The following is a 22,322-nucleotide window of genomic DNA, read 5'->3' as shown; positions in this document are numbered from 1 at the left end:
CTCTGCCTCACTTGTGATGTATTAGTGGTGTTCTACGAAAATATAAAGTGTCCAATTCACAGAGGTAAACTTACAATGCTTAGGTTTTCACATGTGTAATCTTACTACAGTACTTAATAGTAACGTTACACTTTTGCTATTCACCATTTCTAAGTGTAAATAACTACTTGGTGCAGACTTACATGTCTGCACTGCCTCAAAACAGGGGGAGGAGTCTGCTAGAACAGAATTTACAAGTGTAAAGTTGCTACCAGTAACTTTTCACATGCAGGCGGAGGTCACCACCGGAGAGGAGATCTCTCTATGGTAAAATATAGGGAAATATAATAAAATGTAAATTTCTAAAACAATATTATAAATATTTTAATTTAAAATAAAAATGTAAATTCACTTAAAATAAATATTAGTAACCTAAAACTAAAAAACTTAAATGTTACAGCACATTAGCTCATTAAATTAAATTATTGTAAATAATTAAGTGCAGTTTATGATTAGCATTGATCTTATTCTTTTGTGGGTGGGTGTTTGTATTTGAATGCTGTTCCCTAAACCCCTCCTTGCCCCTCACTAAGCCCCTCTTTACCTCTTCCTAAGATCTTCCCAATTAATTGTAAGTATTCCCCATTTTCCTGCCACTCATTCAGGTTCCTTCCACATTTACTTCTAAAACTTATATCTTTGTGTGTGGAGACCTCTGTAACTAGGGTGGAGACCTCTGCATAGGAAAGATAGGAAAGGCAGTGGAGTCCGCACGTAGGTTTGTGAATAGCGTTTTGTAGCTTGTGAGCAGTATATTTATAGTACTACTAAACGACCTACAAAGTGTAGTTCATGAATAGGTCCTAATGTGTTTAATGTCGGCATGCACTTATACTGACTCCACAATTTCAGCTACCACATATCGTCAATTTCTGTAGATTAGTTAAGAATAGTGAAACTACACTTTAATTTATGTATTTACTTTGACGATATGTTGGTAGACCCTATTTTGAAGTCAGTATATGCGTAGATTAATACTATTTAGGTATTTGTATGGGGCAGGTCCTTTCAGGTCTGGGACCCGGCAGTAATTCATAAACGACTTTGAAACGGATCCATATCTGGCGCTATATTCATGTCCTTAACTTTACTGGCAAACACACTGATAGATTTCTCAACAATGACTGTGAAAACCCTTAAGATATTCCATGTTAACAATGTAATCCCTGTTTACGTTCCAAATGTTTTTCTTCATTGTGCATTCTTTAACAGTATTTGCTTTTTTCAAGATAATGTGTTTCTGTAGCTTCTTCATGCAACATGACTCTTATATAGTGCTTACTTTGAACAGAGTTGCCTCTAGGTGTGTAAACGAGTTCAGGTTGTGAGCAGGTATTCATGATTGAACACGAGTGAGTACTCTGAAGCTGAGGCAAAAGACAGTGCAAATTTCTCCGAGTGCCTGGGAGTCGGTCATGAAGTTGTGCAGACTACATGCGCATACAGACCTTGGCCTCTCTGCAGCGCACACAGAGCAGTCGTCGCTTATGTGCCAATTTATTTGTGGAAAAGTTTGAGATATATAGGAGAAGGATTTTAGAAAGGGATAGGGAGGCATAGGGTATAAGTGTTCTAGAGAGCAGGAGACATAGCAGAATAAAGTGGTGTGAAGGAGAGACCTGGAGTGTCTGAGACACCCTGTTTCCCAATCACTCCCTCTTCTACAAATCGTAGCAATAATTAATTCACAGTCTTCTATTTTCAGACATGAAAGATTAAAATTTTTAATTATTTACAACAAAATCATTGTTCTTTATTTATGTAAAAACAGTTAAATACGTATTGCCAAAGCCAAAAGGTAAGGCTTGTATTTGGTATGTATGCTTGTTGTTGTCAGACATATCTAAATGCAACAATCGAAAACTCACATAGGCACCCAAACACTGGTCTTGTAGGATGGCGTGGGGTGTACAAGATTTTAATTCACATGTTTTAAGCCGCATCAACAATTAAATAGTCCCCACCTCTTGGAAAGGGTCCATTGTTATGCTTCTTTGGCCACACACCTTTAAAAGCCCCTCCCCCATTAACCTGTTCATCCCACTTAAAGAACTGACTTTTGGTCTATATTGGCCTAGATATGTTGAAATACCACCGTATTAGAAATTACAGAACATTTCTAACAAGTCAATCAGTGTCACTACTTTATTCCTACATTCCTCCTAATAGGAATTGATAGTAATGGTGAATGGAGTTGGAAGGCGTATGTCCAGTAAGTAGATCTCATGTTATAATGCACAGTGGACTGCCATCGCACACACAGAAGACACCTGCTTTGGTCCCAGGAGACTGACTGCCCTTGGTGTGTAAGCAGGTTAATGGCCCTTGGCATACATTGACTGTGGCTACTGGCCATTGGCATGAACTCTAGTCTGATGATGGTTTATCTTCATTGCAACGATTCTGCCAAGGAGGAAGATGACTCGGTGTAATGAACATAGATAATCAGGGGTCGTGGCTAACTAGCCAGATGGCGGATGCACCTTAATATGGCTCCGCAGTTGGGCCCGATTATCCGCCTCAATAATCCAGTCACCTGCGCCATCCAGTCACTTAGCCAAACCCCCTGTGCAACGGACACCGTCAAGATATGGCGAGGTGAGCCATTGAGTGCAGAGCGATAGCCCAGAGCCCAGGGAGGCTGTCCCTATGGGCCGCAGCCCTCCTCGGAAGGCGCACACAATAAGGGACCGACAAGCTAATCCATGGGTCCGATGGGAAGGCTCATTGTTCTGTGTGGTGAGCGGGGACGAACCTCAAACTCCGTAGCAAGCTGCTCAGACATGGCCCTGCCAAAGACGGGAAGGAGGGGTTGCTGTGGAAACGAGGTCTGAATCAATGGAGGCTGAGCGAATGATCAATGACGGGAGCGGTGAGTGGCCTGACCCAGAGCCAAACGCGGTAAGCTGCACGAGCCCAGCAGCAGTGAACGACACACCACGCAACACCACACGGTCCATCTCCAGGAGCAAGCAACTAGACAGTGAGATGCCCACAGTTGCCATCACATGAGAAGGCGCAAGAGGATCTCTACGTCCCGGCACCGAACTGGACCCATGCACCGCCCGCACTGGGTATTTAAACAGGGCCTGCAGCCCTTTTGGGCCTAGACTCACAACGCTGGTGGCTTACCTCGGCACAGGCGAGCAGAGACACAGTGCACCTTGCAAGCTGCCTAGGTGCGCCGCACCCAAGTAAAGCAGGTGCAGAGAATCAGGAACCCTGCTGTATCCCAGTCCACGGCACCACCAGGACCGACAAGCTAATCCATGGGTCCGATGGGAAGGCTCATTGTTCTGTGTGGTGAGCGGGGACGAACCTCAAACTCCGTAGCAAGCTGCTCAGACATGGCCCTGCCAAAGACGGGAAGGAGGGGTTGCTGTGGAAACGAGGTCTGAATCAATGGAGGCTGAGCGAATGATCAATGACTGGAGCGGTGAGTGGCCTGACCCAGAGCCAAACGCGGTAAGCTGCACGAGCCCAGCAGCAGTGAGCGAAACACCACGCAACACCACACGGTCCATCTCCAGGAGCAAGCAACTAGACAGTGAGATGCCCGCAGTTGCCATCACATGAGAAGGCGCAAGAGGATCTCTACGTCCCGGCACCGAACTGGACCCATGCACCGCCCCGCACTGGGTATTTAAACAGGGCCTGCAGCCCTTTTGGGCCTAGACTCACAACGCTGGTGGCTTACCTCGGCACAGGCGAGCAGAGACACAGTGCACCTTGCAAGCTGCCTAGGTGCGCCGCACCCAAGTAAAGCAGGTGCAGAGAATCAGGAACCCTGCTGTATCCCAGTCCACGGCACCACCAGGACACTACCCGAACACAGAGGACGCGAGTTGCACCCCTGCAACCCCGGAGGTTCTACACAGCAACTAGTGTCCCATGGGCCGTCCGGGTGAAGCAGGGGAGTTGCAGCACCGCCGGCATCTGGGAGACCACATCAGGCCCAGACTCACGCCCACGCAGACACAACAGATTCAAGATAACAGCACATATGGCTGCCCCCCCACCCCCACATTGCCCTGAACTGCAAACGAGTTTGCCAGGGCATCTGAGTTTGAGACGCAGGTGAGGCTTGCGAGAGAGTAAGCTCCCTCATCCTGTACTTGTGGTGAGGCCCAGTTTGATAGACTGGAAAGGGGGAAGTGAGGGGGCTAGACACACACAAGACACCCAGCTACACAGCCTACCCTTGCAAACCTGGCCCGATTAAACAGCTTTGGTACCAACATCCAGAACTCCCTCACGGACCTACACTGTGAAACCACAACAGGCTCCCAAGAACAGGGGTGAGCAGATGACTGCCTATCGATTGCAGTGGCCCTATATAGAAATTAATGGTAAGGATTTGAAAACCCAATCAGATACAGCTACACAGCCCATGATCCCCCGCAGGGAGATATTATTGCTGGTACCACCCACTAACATACTGTGCTGTACATCTATAATATACAAATCACAGGCTATCATGGCTTGGAAGCTTCTTGCGTGACTGACAATCCTCCTTCAAAAAGACCAGACACAGGCATATCATACCTAACTCAAACCGGCCTCACACATCAGCGGCAAAGAGACAATGCCACCCCCTCCGAGCAACTCAAGATTGGCAGTAAACGCACCAGACCAGGGCAGGCAACCACACAACCAACCACAAATACCAAACAATCTGGGCAAGATCACCAGTCATCAGAACCTCCCAAAACCCTCACACTTGCATTCAAGAGAGACATGGCATTCCAGGCAGTGGAAAAAATAGCAGTCTCCCTGTCACAGACTTGCATGTCTCTAGAAGGTCGAAGCGACAAAATCATCTCTGACTTCGCACTACTACATGTAGACCAATGAAAGTTAGCAGAGGGTCCACGAAATGGAGATGGAAATGGAAGAGGCCCTCCCAACTGCCAAGGCCACGTCAATCGACGTGCAAGAACTCACAGCGCGAATGCACACTCTCGAATGCAGAATGGACGATGCTGAGGGCTGCTCCCGCCGCAACAATATTTGAGTGGTGGGACTCCCCAAAGGGACGGAGCGTCAGGATGCTGTGACATACATGGTGCGATGGCTGAAGTCCCTGCTGCCATCAGACATATTGTCTACTTACTTTGCAGTAGAGAGAGCCCATAGAGTACCCTTGGGCCGCCCCTCACCGGGCACAGGAACCCAACCCTTCCTCTTTCGCCTTTGTAATTTCAAAGATCTCGACGCAGGACTTTGCGATGTACGCAAACTGGAGAATTTCAAAGTGGACAACTCACCAGTTCTCTTCTTCACAGACTACGACCCTGGGAGTGTAGAAACAAAGAAGCACATTCCTGGTGGTTAAGGGGTGTATGCTGGAACTAGACATTTGCTACCTATTACTTTTCCCGGCTCGTCCTCGTGTTGCCATGAATGGCTCCACTCACTTCTTCAGTACGGCGGAAGAGCCTTGGGACTTGCTGGAGACAACGGGAAATGACACATCACCAGCAGACGTGAAACTAGTCACAAAACCGTCACAGGTAATAATGGAAGACACAAGAGTAAACATAGATGAACCAAGAGACTACCCATGCAACTCTGTGCCATCCCGAACCTGGAGCAGGTGCTCAAGAGAGAAGTGAAGCCCTGCAAATGGCTGCAACGGTACATGGCCGCCAAAATAGCAGAGACATAGACACTTCGTCAGAGCAGTCTCTCAGTGAAGACAGCTCATCCACGGTGTGGCCTCCTGGGGAAGAATTCCAGCAACCTCCGATAGTGATGCCCCAAACGGTATTTGACCTAATGTGAAAAAAAATACTTTTATAATGCTATGCGAATAGTCACATGCACGCACACACCACATGCCAAAGCTTTATCAGTAAACTCAGAATGCTCCAGTATGGGACTCTACACACCAACCGACGCCCCAAATGGCAGATGACCTAATGTGCAAAAAAGACTTTTATAAGGCGCTGGGATTAGTCACATGCATGCACACACCACATGCAAACGCATTATCAGTAAACGCAGAGTGCTCCAGTATGGGACTCTACACACCAGCCACATATGTGGGGCTCGGCCATACCCTTAACCATAACACAAAACATACCCATAGATGCTCAGTGCACACAATTAAATACTAAATTACGGCTCAAGCGCACGCCACCTCCGCACTCCTCAGCAGACTTAACCAAACCCCCTCACCCCCAAAGAAGCCCCGGCACGACTAGCCAGTAGGCGCCGTCTGGTGCAGTTCGTAGTTTGGGCAGACACATTGGGCCATATGTATGAAGCAAATTCGCATTCACAAACGCCGAAATGGTATGTATAAAAGAAAATCTGGTGCAAAATAAGGAATCGCAAATTTTGTGATTCCTTAAATGCAATGTATGAAGCAAAAAAAAATTCAAATTGTCCTTAAGGAATCGCAAATTACCACCAACTTCAAGTTGGTGGTAATTTGCGAATTCCTTGAAAAATTCAGTTTTTTGCATTTTTCAAAGTGCACTGTGAAGCACATACATGCCCTTAGGGCATGTATGTGCACCACATGTGCACCCATGCAAATTTCAGGGGTGCAACAGGGTGTCCTTTGGACACCCTTGAAATTATTCTCAATTTGCGATTCTCACATTGCGAATCGCAAATTGAGAATAACTTCCCATTCATTCCTATGGGCCTCCTGGCCCATAGAAATGAATAGGAAAGTATTCCTTAATTGCGATTCGCAATTTGCTAATCGCAATTAAGGAATTTTAAGAAATCGCAAAAAAATTTGAATTTCTACATACATACCAATTTGTGTATCTCAAATAGCGATTTCTTAAAAATCGCTATTTGAGATTTCCAAGTGGGTACCTTCATATATGGCCCATTGTCCCTCTGCTCAACCCCTGTTAAATGATAATACGTTTTCTTTCTAGTTTGACGTCATATTTTCATGGTCTTGCGACCATTGTTCCCACTGGAGCGGCCCCCGTCTAGCATGCAAGAACATCATCACCAATTTACACCCAGTGAATGGCGCCACCCACACATACCACTGATTTAACCCACATGAAATATGTCGCCCACAAACATAATCACCTACAACGTAAGAGGCATGCACACAGCAGCGTGTAGATATGAAACCTACGTGTACTTCAAACACCACACAACTCACATAGCATTACTACAAGAGACTCATCTTGCACAACCTGAGATCTGCAGGCTACAGCACAGATGGCGGGGGCAAGTAATCGCCACATGATACTCTTCCTATGCTAGAGGAGTCCTCATCTGGATTCGCCCCAGGATTTCGTCCCGAGGAGTTTTAAATAGACATGCACGGTCGCTGCGTGCTAGTCAAAGGCCGATTAGACGGGAAATACTTAGTGTTAGGGTCCATATATGCTCCAAACACAGAACAGACAATATTTTGGAACACATTATCCGGAGTGCTATCCCGCTGGTGTGACATTCCTTGGTTGTTGGGAGGGGATTTTAACAGGACACAAACCTAGACAGATCCTTCCCTCTACTTCAACAAACCACTGCCACTTCCAATGCTAGGGCCCTAAAGGAGTGGGTACACCATTGGCACCTGGTCGACATATGGAGAACTCTGAATCCACCAACACGTCTCTGCTCCTATTATTCCCCCCCACACGGACTACATGTCAGAATAGACTGCAGCACGTATCACCAACTGCGCCCGAACTGACTATTTAGGCCCTACACACTCCGACCATAACCCTCGCATGGTATGCAACCTTTACCACGCAACTTTTACAACGACCTACCTTTACCACGCAATTTTTACAACGCAGGATCCATTACAATGAAGTACCATTACAACGCATGTTTTTACAACGCAGATACCTTTACAACGCATACCATTACAACGTAAGTATTGGTAAGTATATAATTAAATTAAAAATATTATAGGTTTGGGTTTTAGGGTAAAGGGGTATTTTTAGGGTTCAGGGCTAGGTTTGGGTTTTTGGGTAAAGGGGTATTTTTAGGGTTCAGGGCTAGGTTTGGGTTTTTGGGTAAAGGGGTATTTTTAGGGTTCAGGGTAGGTTTGGGTTTTTGGGTAAAGGGGTATTTTTAGGGTTCAGGGCTAGGTTTGGGTTTTTGGGTAAAGGGGTATGTTTAGGGTTCAGGGCTAGGTTTGGGTTTTTGGGTAAAGGGGTATTTTTAGGGTTCAGTGCTAGGTTTGGGTTTTGGGGTACAGGGGTATTTTTAGGGTTCAGGGCTAGGTTTGGGTTTTGGGGTACAGGGGTATTTTTAGGGTTCAGGGCTAGGTTTGGGTTTTTGGGTAAAGGGGTATTTTTAGGGTTCAGGGCTAGGTTTGGGTTTTGGGGTACAGGGGTACAGGGTAAAAATAAAGTAAAATTAAATGTAAATTAAATTATTTTAATTTTAATTAATTTACATTAAAAAAAATATTATATACTTACCAATACTTACGTTGTAATGGTATGCGTTGTAAAGGTATCTGCGTTGTAAAAACATGCGTTGTAATGGTACTTCGTTGTAATGGATCCTGCGTTGTAAAAATTGCGTGGTAAAGGTAGGCGTTGTAAAAGTATGCGTTGTAACGTCATACATCCCCCTCGCATACTACAGCTTCAAGGGGAGCATCACTGCAGTAACCATAGATTCCTATTTTGAAACAAATACAGGCTCGGTCGCAGACAAATGCATACAGTGGGAAACATTCAAAACGGTAGTCAGAGGACAGTGCTTAGGACTCGGTTGGTGCATTCGTCGCCAGCTGGATAAAGAGGTGAAACACATTGAAGACACGCTCCTTAGACTGGAATCAGATGCAGCAACAACCCTAACACCCAACACGTCCTAGACAAACTGAGACAAGTACATACTGAAGTCCTGGAAACGGTTTGATATCTGAATAATGCCGCGCACTAGGCACAAACTCACACAACAGCTGATAGAGCAGGTTGGTTACTGGCGTGACTGATCAGACAGGAACAAACTCGCCACCCAGTTCTTTCTTTGCGTTCAGCGACTGGACACTTGTTAACTAACCAACATGAAATTTATCAAGAATTCACCAGACACTACATTAAGGTATCATAAATGAGCTGTCAATATAGAACCCACAAAGCTAGAGGCCTGTTTGTCCACACTACCACTACCCATAACAACGGATATCCACAACACAGAGGGGAGAACTCGATGAACAAATAACACTTCTGGATGTTCAGTCTGCCATACAAGCATTGGCAACGGCAAGGCACCCGAACTGGACGGGCTACCAGCTGAATATTATAAGGCAAAATGACAGTCTTAGTCCTGAATCTACTGTCATTGTACAATAGCTCACAAGAGGCATCCATCTTCCCAGAGACACTTTGTGTATACCTACTAGTCTCACTGCCTAAGCCAGATAGAGATCCTGAAATACTGGGTTCTTACCGTCCACTACCAATATTTAATACGGACTACAAGATATTGGGCAAAATATTAGCGAATAGACTGGCCCCAATAGTACCCTAACTAGCCCACACCGATCAAAATGGTTTTGTGCCAGCTCGCTGCACATCACTGAACTTACGACATTTCTTCCGAGTGGCCCACTACTCGAAGGATCTCTGGCCACACTCAGGTTGCTTAGTGCTCGACCTAGAGAAAGCATTTGAAAAGCTAGAACAGGACTTTTTATTTGCCGAGCTCAACAGGTACAGATTGGGCGCTCACTTTCTGGTACTTGTTAAATTATTGTATACCCAACCTACTGTAAAAGTCAAGACAGGTCCTTACATGTCTAACTCTTTCCCCATTGGGCCTGGTACCAGACAGGGATGCCAGCTCTTCCCATTATTGTTTTCTCTAGGCATTGAGCCACTGGCTGAGGTTCTACATAAAGCAAGAGAGGAATGGGGAATTCCCCTGGGAGATGTCTCGTATGCAGTCTTCCTCTAAGCGGATTACCGACTCATATCCCTCAGAGATATAAGAGAGCAATGTGAGGCCATAGCGAAGACACTGTCGGACTCCGCTTCCCTGTCGGGAGTAAACTGGGGGAAATTGTGCCTGTACCCATTCACCGAGACAACCCCGACCCAACATTAGTGGTCAACAGCATCTTTGTGCAATGGCAGCAGTCGGTATTCTGCTATCTAGGAATCCAGGTCTACCATCAACCAGAGGATCTCCTAGAAGGGAACCTCACACGTGCCATCAATGCGGTCAGGTACCAGATGGCATTTTGGTGCATCCTTCCCCTGGACACCATGGGTCGAATTGCGCTTTTAAAAATGGTGGTTCTCCCGCGACTACTTTATTATTTTACAAATTTGCCTCTGTATATCAAACCGACACTTCATATGGCATGGCTCACTAAGTAGAGTAGCACTGGCCAGGCTCTACTTGCCAACAGACCAGGGAGAGCTGGCTGTACCTAACATGGAGCACTCCTATCTAGCGGCATTTTACCCCAGCAGAAAAGGAGCAGCACCTACCCAATTCATGCTGGCAGTTGCTTACAGCTGTTTCCACCGCAACTTGTGGCTCACAAAAAACTGTCATTCCATACGCGCCTTCCTTACCGATACAAAGCGCTCCCAGAAAGAATCGTGCTATCACCATGACAGAACTCACCGCATGGGAGGATGCAGGAATATAGACACTGGGAGACTTGTACCCCGACCGACAAACAACTAATGCCCTTTGACACACTAGTTGCAAAACACAACCTAGCTCAAGGCCAATTCTTATTACACGCCTCACTGATGCGGACGTTGCGAACTATATGGGGAGATATTACCCAAGAGCCCACCACACACCTTACAATCCAATACCTACATGTAATTGGCACCGGAAGACATCTCACAAAGTGGTTTACTGAATTATAAGGACACATGAAGCACACCCATTGGTATCACTCAGACAACACTGGGATACTGAACTACACAGACCATGCACGGAGCATGAATGGTCGGCTATCTTCGAGGGGCCCACACATATTCCATGACACGCCAGGTTCCGATTAATACAGTATTTCATACTACTAAGAGCATACCTGACACCAGCTAAAATAAACAAATATTTTTCCCGCGCTGATGCCCATTGTCCTAGATGAGAACAGGTAGACGGAGACCTATTACATATGTTATGGACCTGCACTGCCCTCGTCTCTTATTTGGAAATAGTCACTAGGCACTTATCGCAATGCTCTAGCCGAACCTTGGAATGCACTTGGGAAGTCTGCCTCTTGAGCCTATACCATAGATACAAAAAACACAAGGTGACATCCCGATTTGTAGATCTTGGGATAATTGCGGCCAAACACCTGATTACCAGTCGCTGGAAGTCCTCCAAACCACCGGCTAAGAAAGCCTGGTTCCAATCACTTGTGGGCTGGGCCCAGGCAAAAAGTGTTGCACTACACCGAGAGGACACCCTAGGATTGCGAACACTACCAATGGCGACAGCATGGGACACGATTTTACTAGATAATCGCAACTCCTGGCAGGAGAGTACAGAGTAACACAGGTAACAGCGTGTGGCCTATGCCTTGGGGCTCTGCAGGACCTAAAGTCTTATGCACCTTACATTTATTTTCAGTACACATTACAATCATTCAAGAAGATGGGGGCCTACACCACATAAAGATATCACATTAATTACACAAAGGCGCGGAAGTGGCGCAGTCACTGGCTGATGACGTAATACCAAGTTGGGCAGATGTTACTATCCCATTTACCTGTTCACCATCACCCCCAATCTCCTTCCACTAACCTCTTAACCCACCCTGCATCCCACATGCTGCACACAGAAAATACACCAAAAGTGCTATGATTGAATAACAATGCCCTGTATTGTATTTCTCTTGACATACTTGTATGCACATGTCTGCCTATAATGCTTGTTTGAAAATCAATAAAACTAATTTAAACAAATAAATAAACGTTGATAATCAGAACATTCCTTATAGCAATGCTTTTAAAACCATTACGTTTTTCTGTATTTTCTTCCTATATTTCCTAAGTCAAAAGGCCTTAAATAGCTTGCCAATAAAACAAACATTACCAGAGGCAGTGCAGCTTTTTCGGAAAAATATGTGAAAATTTGCTGTAATGTTTACACATTTCATCAGAAATTGGAGCCAAATTGACAGTAAATAATCATATTAATGTTCCTTATACTAGTAACGCATATAACTACAAACGTAGACACCACTAGTCTCGCTGTATTTCTGTTCAACATCCCTGAATGTTTAGAAAACAATCTTATTAATGTATGCATCAAATGTCATAACTGTCCGCGGACAGCGAAGTCCAGGACGTCACAGCTCTGTACTTAAGAATTTAGGTCGATCGAAGAAGTATAGCTCTTGCCTGGACACAGGGCAGGGGGAGTATCTCATGAGAATCCAAATGTAGGCAAAGTGTTACTTGTAATGTCTGCGACGACCGGATATGTCCTACAAGTATGAAAGGCTCCCTGACTAATGTACTTTCGACTTATTTCCCTTTGTAAAAATGCAGATGTGTGCGTGTTTTGAGCACATTGGGCAGATTCTGGGTTGTGCCTACAAATCACACAGTGCACGTCTTCTAACTACAAAACATCCAGGAACGGTGTTTGTATGGAAATGTGATACAATCTATCAGGTTGAAAACAAAGCGGGGTCCGACTGATGGGGAGCATTTACTGCGCCCAGTAATGCAGGAAAGAAACGTCTAGAAAAGTATGGAGCTCCATGTTGCAAGGTTATCGTGTCTTTCTGTTCACTCAATGCTCTTTTATGCGTTCCTGGCTCCTGCTAAACCTTGCTCTGTGCATTGTTATGGCTTATCTGCATTTCCTCTCTCCCAGTCACCCTCAGTCACCCTCAGGCTGCCTCAGTGTGCCTTTGTCCGTATGTTCACGATCAAAAGGTCACCCCTTCGTCTGACTGGAAATTCAACAAAGGGAGCACGCTGCCAGGGAGGCGTCCTGAGGAGAACTGGGAGGTGATGAAACCAAGGGGAGAAGAATGCTAGGAGGGCGAATGTGGTGGGACACCGCCAATGACAAGCGTCGTTTGGAAAGGGTCACATGATCGATAGTGATATGTAGGGAACTAGCAAAGTAAACAAGCCTCTGTCAAAACTGGTTGGTCTGACTATTGTATAGTAAGTGCACACAAACAGCAAAGAAGCATGCTCGCGCCCCATACACACACACCTCTAGACACAATTGCACGCCTAAAGAATTCCATACACAGAGATCAAAAGAGGCACCAGGCGCACTCATTATGCTAATATTTTATTTCTTTGTTTTTTTTGCCTTCTTTGTATGTGCATTGTTTTGGGGAAATCTGCAACCATATATCGTTGTTTTCAAAAGGAAGGAGACGTGTGATGTCCTACTAGTAGCTATGCTATTTATCTAAGGCACAGTTAACGCAAGCATACCTCTGTGCATATAGAACATTGATCTGGAGCTTTGAAGTGATCCGGCAGTTGACTTACTGTTGTGTGCCTGGCTGGGGTGTTTCCATTAAAGCTCCATTTCCATTTGATTTCTCTGTTCATTTCTAAGCACGTTTACAACTTCCATGGTGGATCGGAGTACGAGTGTAATGGCATGCAGCTGGTGTAACATCTTAACTGCTTTATTAGGGAAAGTTAACAATACTAGTTCTCATCTTGACCCCTACGGATATCATCTGCATATTACTTGATGGGTTTCGGAGACAGTAACTAGAGTAAAGCAAGGCTGTCTGGTACTGTAATGTGTATTTTGGTGATTATATAAAATACCAGGAACAAACATATCGTGGGACAAAATATCATGCCAAGAATATTGAGTACAAAAATATCCTGAAGGTACATTTGTATAGGTAAGCAAAGTATTCGTATATATAACTAGGCATGCAGATGTGGAGTTAAGAATAGTACATCTGTACTTACCAATTTGCACTTACCTTCTCGATATTTTGGCCCTCAATACTTTTGACACGATATTATGTTCAAATGATATTTCTGTCTCCGATATTCTGTCAGTGATCCTTGTATATTTTAAAAAAAATCATCAATAATCCATCACAAATTCTCACTTTTCCTTCTATTTTATTTAGTGCTTTTATCTTCTGCAAGGACAGTATTTATTTTTTGAGCAGGTGTACATAGTGTGAACCAGACCCACCTGTGCAGCAGAGCTCTTAACAGAGGGAAACATGTATAGTATGGCAGCAGCTAAAGGATAAAGTATAGGGTGATCTAAAGCATAGTAACTATGATATAATAATTATTGGACGAACATTTCGGAGAATCCACGTATCCAGCAGGACCAAGAATCTTTTTAGAGGAAGACTGCTCCCAGTCACAGTGTGAGAAGCTTCTTGAACAGTAAGCTCTTCCTCTCTGTTTGTGCAGTTCTCATGCAAGGAATTTGTTTTAATGGCAGGAGGATTGGCATTTCAGAGTCTTGGAGCATTTCCAGGAAAGCTTACTTCAGAGTTTTATCTTTTTTTAATGAAGGGGTTTCTAGGTCATGTGTACAGTTTGGAGTAAGCACTGAGGAGTACTTATGTGATTCCTGCCATTCCTCCCTGCTCCTGCCTCTTTCATGACTCCGAGCTCATATCCTTGTGCTTCTCTGATCAATCCCTTTTCCTCTCTACCAACCCCCCATGAGAATCTGCCTGTATCTCCCTGCTCCACTCTCATGCCTTCTGTGCCACACGCTGCTTCCCTTACCATGTCCGTCATACCACAATCTGAAGTGATTGTTGCATTTGGCCACTTTTTTGCATTAAGTGTGCACTGCTGCTCTCTATACTGTACCAGGACTTACCCCCAATATATAGCATGCATTGCATATCCCTAAAATTATATTGCATCTACTGCATTGACCTACCTAGCCACAATATTGTCACATAATTACATTGAAAGGCAAGTTTAGGTAAGTGGAATAGGGGAATACAAAATGTACACTAATTTGCTAGATGCAGAAAGGATAACTTTAATCAATTTAGTGCTCTCACATTGGTTATTCCGCCCAAGTATCCTAGAAAAAATCCTTTACAAGTAACACAGTACTCTGAAAACTCTTGGGCCCACATGTATCAACAATGCCATTTGCGATTCCTTATTAGCGAAAAATAACGATTCGCTAATAAGGAATAGCAAAAGGCTATGCATGAAGAAATCGCAAAAAAAATTGCGATTTCTAAATCTTCCTTAATTGCGACTCTCAAATTGCGAGTCGCAATTAAGGAATACCTCCCCATTCATTCCTATGGGCCTAGAGGCCCATAGGCATGAATGGGAAGACATTCTCAATTTGCGATTCGCAATTAGCGAATCGCAAATTGAGAATGCAATTTCAAGGGTGCAGGGGTGTCCAAAAGACACCCTGTTGCACCCACGAAATTGATCTGTGCACATATGTTGCACACACACATGAAACTTTGAAAAATGCACAAAAGTGCATTTTTCTAAGTTTTTGCAAAGTACCATGAAGTTGAACTTCTTGGTAATTTGCTCCCCCTATTTGCGAAATCGCAGATTTTTAAACTTTCATGCATTGCATTTAAGGAATCGCAAAATGCGATTCCTTAAATGCAATCGCAATTTGAGAACTCACAATTCATTGCGAATTCTCAAATTGTGAGGGCCTTGACCCCTGATGCATCCCAAAAGCAAATTTGATTTTTGCGAATCGCACCATTGGCGATCGCAAAAGGTTTTGATGCATGTGCCCCTTGATGCCTTTATTTTATGATTGCAAATGGCTAAGATAGGTTCTGACACATTCGACCAACTTGTTTACAGATACCAGTCCCTTTTCATCTTCACCTTAAATATTGGCTCATGATAATATTTGTTATGACCATTCCCACGTGGATTGTGGTAGTTGTAGTGAAAAACATGACATTTGCTTTGAGTTCACAAAAGACTATTGCATGGATAATGAACTCACTGATATTTCCTTTAATATAGTCCTCTGGTGGTATAGTCAAATCTCAGGTTTATCAGAAGAATATTTTTCATTTGTATTATTTTGAATTATTTGAGTGTTTTTAAGAAGACCATGATCTGTGGGGTTCCTGTAACATTACTTTAGACCAATTATCTCAGTTGTTTGTATATTTTCCTCAAGTGGGTTGTCTAATTGTATATGTTTACTATTTTGAGATTTATGACTGAATTGCAGTTAACTTAACTTTAGTTAAATTTTTCCTTTGTGTCATTATTGGCTTGATTCTCCTTGAACGAAGTTTAACTCCTCGTCTTTTTTTACCTGAATGGTTCCATTGTCTCCATTCTTAAAATTTAGAATGGTCCTAATTGTCTCAGCCTTCTTGTTGTGTTTCCACCTCTTACTTGATTTCTCTCTCCATCTATTGCATAATATTACAATATTTGTATGTCATCTCCATGGCCTTTTTCCTAGTGTTTGGCACTTGCATATGTATAATAACATCTCTTGATAGCCCCTGGTTGTTCCAGAATTCTTTTTTCAAGTACATATGGTGTACATCGGGTGCTTCCCACATCCTTTAGGTTAAAGGGGCATTTGAGAACATACACTATTTGTGTACTGTTCAAGTTTAGCATGCTATTTATCTCTTTCTCTGTTCCATCTTTTAGTGGGAAGGTGTTGGTTGTTTTTTAGGTCTCGCCTACGCATGCGCGCTGCATAGGAGACCTTTAGCCGTCGTGCAGCTCTTTTTTCAAAGCACATACTCATGCTTGTGGCGGCATACAGCTTGCGGTAGTGCGCAGCCGCGCGCCACAAGCACAAGTATGTGCTTTGAAAAAGAGCTCTCCCCAGTGCGCACGCACCTCCCGCTGCAGCCTGCACGCCTTTTTAATTTTTTTTTACTTTTAGCGCAAGGCACGCGTTTGTCTCTCTGAGCTTCTGTTTCACCACTCTCATCCTCTTTCACTTTCTCTCTCTATTTCTTTAGTCTCTGGGTATGTCTTCTTCCTGTATCTTGCTCTCTGTCTCTGTCTTTCCTCTTATCAGTCGTTCTCTCCGCCACTGTCTATCTCACTTCCTTATCTCTGACTACTTACCAATCTCTTCTTCTTTCTCTCTCTCTCTCTCTCTCTTTCTCTCTCTCTAACTCTCTTAGCTCGCACTTCCTCTTTTCCTTTCACGCTTGCTCTACTGAAGCTGTTTCCTATGGAAAGACTGTCATGGGACTTGAGGTGTCGGGATAGTAAATTTGAAACACTGTGGAAATCTCTACTCATACATTTAAAGGAGGGATCACTAGCCTTGGCTTGTCCCAGGTCACTTGGCCCTTTGATAGGATGCATACATCTGAGAGGATTCTGAGTCATAAGAGATGTATTTGGGCACAGATGGAGGAGACAGGTTGTCCTCAGCTGTGCACACATTTATTCTCTCTGTTTATTGTTACTGACGTATTTTGCAATCCGTGAGTGAGGAAGGGAAGTGTCTTGTCACTATGTAGGTATATCTTTCTCCTATGTGAAATGTCATATAAGCCAGTGACTTGATTTTATTCAATGTTGGGAAAACTTAAAGGAAATAAAAACATTTGGCTTTTTTCCCCAAAATATATTTGTGCTGTAAAATTCCCCTTTAGAGGTAATGACCGTTAAGTCTGCTTTAAGGCTTCTTGGTCAATTGCCGAGGGCCCCCATCTTTTAAGGCCCACCCTGATAAGTGAACAAAACAAAAGACTATCTCTCACTCTTTCTTGTTCTCTCTCTTTCTGTGTGTTACCACCTTCCTCTTACCCCTTCTGACTCGTCCTTTCTCTACCTATCCCACGATTCTCAACCTCTCTATCCACCTCTTTCTCTACCTCACCTACATCCTGCTCTATCATCCATTTCCCTTTCTTGCTAAACCTTCTTTACCTCTCCACGTTCTGTCTGCCTCCCATTAACTTACTCTTAGCTCCTGTTTGATTTGCCTCTCTACCTCCCACCTCTACTCACATTTCCCTCCTTCATCTCTCCCTCTTCCTCTCTTGTTGTAAGTTAACTCTTTTTACCTGACCAGAGACTAAATCCCTGCCCTTCTCTCTAACTTACTTCTCTACATACCACACTCTGTGACTAGCTGTCACTTCTCTATACCACCCAATACATTTCTTTCTCTGTCGCACCTTTCTGTCCCATGTCTCATTCCTTTACCTAAACACTCCCTTTTTACCTGTCTATTTATACATGGCTACGTACCTACCACACTATTGCTCTACCTTTAAACTCTCTCTCTGTACGTCACACCTCTCTTTCAATAAACCTCAGTGCCCCACAGCACTTACCGCTCATGACCTCAACTTGCCACCTCTCTCCGATCCTACCTATAGATCTCTAGCTCTCGGTCAGTTCTCTGCCCCTCTCTTCTCCTCAAGTGCCTCTCTCTCTTTCTCTCTCTCTCTCTCTCTCTCTACTTTCTCTTCTTTCTGCATCTTGCTGCTGTGTTTGCATCTCATCCCCCTACATTTGTCTTCCATTTACTTCACCTCCCTCTTAATTTCATCTCTCTTTATCTTACCCTTTCTATCATTTTTGCCATCCATAACTTACCTTTCTCTAATTCTTGCATGCCTCTTTCTACCTCACCATTCTCTCTTTCATTTCTCTCTCTGCCTCACAACTCACTGCCTCATCTCTCTTCCCACCTCTCGTACACTATCTAGCCTCTCAATTTACCTCACCTATTGGCCTTCTATGTCTTTCTTTTTATTGTTGTCCTCTTTCCCTCACCTTTCACATTATTTTATTTCTTTCTCTCTACAGTGGTCTCTCTACCTCTTCCACTCCATCTATCACTCCCTTTGCTTTCATCTCTTTTTCTATCTCCTTCACTGTTTCTGTTCACTCTCTCTGCTTCCAATGTTTCGCTTGTTTAATACATCTGTCTTACCTCTGTCTCTCTCTCCCTATTTCACCATTCTCTACATCTCCCTCGCCCTTCCTCTGTATTAGCCTCATCTCTCTACCTCATCTGCACCTCTTTTTTCTCTACTACTCATATCTTTCTATTTTTCATCCCATCGGCTCTACCTGCCTCTCTGCTTTGTTTACCTGACCTGTCATTCTGTGCTTCACCTTTCTATTTGTGCTATCTCATTATAACTCACCTCTCTTCCTATCTTATTTCTCTCTAGACCTTGCCCTTCGGGTTGGTACTTTTCTTACCTTTCTTACTGCATGCCAGGCCTCTAAAAAAAAGCATTGGCATAGCCAATAGGTCTCGCCTTTGGGACCTTATACGTTTTTAGCCATGCAACAGTTGATGTTATTGCACCAATGATATTGTGCTGCATAACTAAATACTTATTAGGTCCCAAAAGCGAGACCTATTGGCTATGCCAATGCTTTTCATTATTGCTTAGGTTGAAGACCCTTATCTGGGAGCAGTGGATGCTACCATAGGTTAACATGGAAACATGAAGCAAGCCCGGGTTTTGCATCACCAGGTACTGGAAGCTTGCCAGTACAGCAGAACCATGACTGCCGAAGATCCACGCATACCATGAAAAACTCAGCAGTTTCATTTCTCAACTTTGACCCTTCCTCACATAGGCCCAGGAGTTGAGATGTGCTCACCCTCCCCATTATGTGCCTATTTGTTTTCAGTCTTGGGACACGAGCACCCAGTAGCAGTGTTCTATAATGGCAGCCACAACATTTTCTCTGGATGTAGCAGCAAGCAAATCAGATGGTCCCAGTACCAGAGATCCAACTTCGAATCTGTGGTACCAAAAAGGCTGATGGGAGGAAAAGCTGGCTCAATCATTCAGATCTGAGTATTTATTTTAATTTTGGAGCTCCAGAGGTCTGTGTACAAGCACCATGGATCATTTGCAAATTAATGGTTCAGATATCCCTAGCATGTAAACTCTTCTGGTCCAATCTGAGCATCTTTTTAGACTTTAATTTCTAGAAAACTACTGAACTGATTTATACCAAATCCAAGAAAGGCACAATCCTTCAAAAAAGTTCTACCTTTGTGCTAAATTTGGTGTATGTCCTTTCAGCTGTTTTTTATGCACTGCAAAGAATGCTCTGAGATTTAAAATGGAAAATGGCACTTTTAAGAATCCACTTTTTATTGGTCAGTGCTTGACAGATCAACAAAATATTCCATGTAGGATCCAAATTGACAGAATGTTTCTTTTGGGAGGTGTCGTTCAGATTTGTCAAATGGTGCCAGAGTTAAGAAAACTGAAAATGCCATTCCTATGAAAACTCTGACCTAATCATAACTACACTGACACTATTGCTGATTATTTATATATATATATATATATATATCTATATCTATCAAGGTCACGTGTGGTGACCGAAATGCGTAATGACGAGTTGATGCGAGCAATAAAAATTATTTATGCACATATTCCGACGGAGTCCGTGCCCATGTATCCAAGCGAAGTGGATGTTTTTGGGGAATTATCATGATATATATATATATATATATATATATATATATATATATATATATATATACACACACACACTTTGTCTTGGGAACTGAGATGCACCTTTTCTTGCCTGTTACTATTCTCCTTCTGCAAATGGCAAAGACAAGTCAAAATTAATAAATTGAAGTGCCACCCAGAGGATTGGACACATTCCTTCTAAACCTTTTGCCTATCAAAGGAAATCTCATGCACACTTGATTTTGCAAGTTAATTTGTTAAAATGAATTTCTCTCTAATATATGCGAAAAGTTGACAAAATGTTTTAATGAAAAAACGAAATATGAAAATATGTCTATGTACATGTATATTTTACTGGTAAATGCACTGCTTGTTCACAAGTATTCCAGTATATAATGGGCTTTGATAAACCTAGACTTGCTGAACTGATGGTAAATGAGACATACACTCAGTTGTTTTTGTTTTTGATCACAAAAGTATAAAATGTAAATATCATTTGCTTTTGAGATTCTATTAACCTTATGTCTTATGACAGAGCATGTGTCAAAGTGCATGGAACCCGAAGGGAGATATACGGGCACATGCATCAAAGGAAATTGCATTCGCAAACGGTGCGAATCGCAAAATTCGGCCGTTTACGAATGCAATTTCTATTTTTGGGATGCATTATGCATTTTGTTGTTCTCGTAATTTAAGAAATCACAAAATTGCGATTTCTTAAATTGCAATTGCATTTAAGGAATCTCAAATTGAGATTCCTTAAATGCAATGCATCAAACTTTTAAAATTTGTGAATTCGCAAATAAGGGGTGCAAATTACCATGAAGTTGTCCTTCATGGTAATTTGCGAAAACTTTGAAAAATGCACAAAAGTGCATTTTTCAAAGTGCCATTTGACGCACACACATGCCCCAATTTCAGGGGTGCAACAGGGTGTCCTTTGGACCCCCCCTGCAACCTTGAAATTGCATTCTCATTTTGCGATTCCTTAATTGCGATTCACAAAATGAGAATGTCTTCCCATTCATTCCTATGGGCCTCTAGGCCCATAGGAATGAATGGGAAGGGATTCCTTAATTGCGATTCTTAAATTGAGAATCGCAATTAAGGAATTTTTAGAAATCGCAATTTATTTAGCGATTTCTTGATGCATTGCAGTTTGCGATTCCTTAATTGCGATTACTTATTTTTCGCAATTAAGGAATCGCAAACTTCAATGTTGATGCATGTGCCTGATAGAATGTTCTCCATCCATGAGGACTTAGGGCAAGGGAACAGATAATTCCTGGGGCCTTACTTTCCCAAGAGCCTTGCTCTTACATCCTAAAGCAAAGCTGGGGTTCCCTTGCAGCGAGGAAGGTTATTGCCAGGGCTGTGCAACATGGGTCTGTGTCATCGGACTGTACACTGTCTTTTGGCCTCTTTGAAGTCAGGGGAGGGGTAGGGACTCATGAGGGTGGATGACATCAGGTATTACCCCACATTGGCAGAATAGAAGCTGAGCCAGTGTGTTAGAATGGAGGAAGAGACAGTCAGTCTGTGGTGTTATAAAGGGTGTAGTGCTTCAGAGGGACACACTAAAAGCAATCACCTGCTCAGACGCGTAGGTCAACCAGTATGCCATACTTCACTCCAAGTAGAATCATGTGTGCCTATCTTAGAGGTCCTGTTTAAGTACTTTCCCCCATCATCGTCCCTGCTACACCGCATATATTTTGATTGCCAGCTGGTGTCAGTAGCCTTATTCTTGTTTCCAGATACAGGTGCCTGGAGGGGAAGACACTGTGAAGACAAACCCTTTAAGAGGTGGTGCCGTACATCCTAGTTCACATTCTGAAAAATGTCAGTGTTAAAGTTCTGCTGACAATGAAAAATACCTTCTTTTGTAAGTTGGAAAAACATCAAGGGCCTGACTCACAGTAGTACTTATAAACTT

At 43.4% G+C, this 22,322-nt stretch overlaps 1 protein-coding gene across 4 annotated transcripts in view; it reads left to right on the top strand.

Annotated features, from left to right (window-relative positions):
• The window catches only part of CCDC88A (coiled-coil and HOOK domain protein 88A), an 822,041-nt gene that overhangs the window by 135,898 nt on the left and 663,821 nt on the right, over nt 1-22,322 (top strand). The gene's annotated exons all lie outside the window — the stretch shown is intronic.

This window comes from Lissotriton helveticus, chromosome 6, assembly GCF_964261635.1.
Source record: "Lissotriton helveticus chromosome 6, aLisHel1.1, whole genome shotgun sequence".
Lineage (NCBI taxonomy): Eukaryota > Metazoa > Chordata > Amphibia > Caudata > Salamandridae > Lissotriton > Lissotriton helveticus.
This window is presented reverse-complemented; position numbering and strand designations above follow the sequence as displayed.